This window comes from Camelina sativa, chromosome 11 (genome assembly GCF_000633955.1).
Source record: "Camelina sativa cultivar DH55 chromosome 11, Cs, whole genome shotgun sequence".
Classification (NCBI taxonomy): Eukaryota; Viridiplantae; Streptophyta; class Magnoliopsida; order Brassicales; family Brassicaceae; genus Camelina; species Camelina sativa.
The window spans coordinates 30734901-30736457 of NC_025695.1; the positions used below are offsets into that span (position 1 = coordinate 30734901).

At 33.5% G+C, this 1557-nt stretch overlaps 1 protein-coding gene across 2 annotated transcripts in view; it reads right to left on the bottom strand.

The window, feature by feature from the left end:
• The window catches only part of LOC104724739 (putative mediator of RNA polymerase II transcription subunit 26), a 9444-nt gene extending 8932 nt beyond the window's left edge, over positions 1-512 (bottom strand). For both annotated transcript variants that reach the window (XM_019232210.1, XM_019232209.1), the window contains exons 1-2: positions 329-512; positions 88-188 (exon numbers count right to left, since the gene is read on the bottom strand). The gene's annotated coding sequence lies outside the window, so the exon portion shown is untranslated. The remainder of the gene's footprint in view (positions 1-87; positions 189-328) is intronic.

Below are 1557 nucleotides of genomic sequence, written 5' to 3' on the forward strand. Positions count from 1 at the left end.
GAGAAACAAAAGTTTCCAAATTTAAATCAAAGAACCCTAATTTTAGATCACCAAATCAGACATGCAACTACAATGAGTGTGACTTACGGGGAACGAAGACTCGATTTCGGAGATTAACAAAACCCATTCATCAAAATCAAGTGCTCCACTGGAAAAAGTTTCTTGTAATCTGTCGTTTTCGAGGAAATCTGCAAACGAAATCAACCCATTGAGGTGATGACTTAAGATTCTACTTCCTTCTTTGAGTAATGGCGGAAACTGATGCACAGAGAGAGAAAGAGAGAGAGAGAGAGAGAGAGAGAGAGAGAGAGAGAGAGTTAGGGTTTACCAGTAGATCCCTTTAATTCTGGAGACGGTGGCAATGGTTCCTTATCGGAGACGGCGGTCCTAACCTCCGTCGTCACCATTTTATCGGGGACGGCGGTCCTAACCTCCGTCGTCACCATGGTTGGACAAGACTTTGAATTTGTTTTTTTTAAGGAAATTTCTCTTACTTTTTTAAGATCTTCGGTTCAAACTTCAAACTGGTCTGAATAATATTTTAATTAAAAATTATATATATATATTAACCTCATCAAATTAAATATGAATAGAGATTACATAAACATAAAATTATATTATTTATATCATAACATTAACATATAATAATTATGTAAATATTTGTAAAATACTAAAAATTAGGGACAAATAAAGTTATTTTATATTTAATAGAACAAAAATTATTTTCAAAAATAAAGAAAATAGAGTTTTTTAAGAAAGGAAAAAATGATAACTATGAAAAATTCAGGCAGAGTCTGTTACTCGATCCCAATGTAATGATGCCTTCTACAAATGGACTTACTTCATACCACTGCACTAGCGTTACTTCACATGTTTCGATATTTTTTTTTCATTTATTTATTCTTTTGTTTTTAAATTCTCTTTTATAATTCTAAACAACTATCATAAACCAAAAAGATATAGCAAGTGTTTTTCATATAATTAATTCTAAGTCGAACAAAGATTTTTTTTTTTTTTGTTGGAATAACAAAGAAAGTTTCCAGTAGCAGGGTTCGTTCGTGCAGGTATCTTTTTATATCTTTTTGTCTCCGGCCTGCGTGCTGTAGGGCCTTTGGCCTTGTTTCTGCTACTTTTGGGCCTAGAAGCCTTGTATCTCGATTTAAAATATATTAAAAAAAAAAAAGGAATAACAAATAAAGTTAGAAAAGGTCATGGTATCAACCCCTAGTATAGAAAAAAGGGGAAATAGTACCCAAGGAATTATCTAAAGCTTCAAATCCCAAAAGGGAAAGGATTATTTAAACCGACCTCTCGGCTCTATATAAAAAACTCTTAGCCCCTTCTCAACTTCTCACCAAACAAATCCATTACATACTTCCATATCTCTCTTCAAAAAACTTGTTTCTCTCATTCCAAAGTTAAGAACCAGAAACACGATCATGGCTTTGATTAAAAACAACATGTTTTTCACTTCATTGTTGATTCTTGTAGTTCTTTTTGGAGTTGCGGTTGGAGGAACCATTCACAAGGTCGGTGTTGGTGCCGGATTTAGCACCC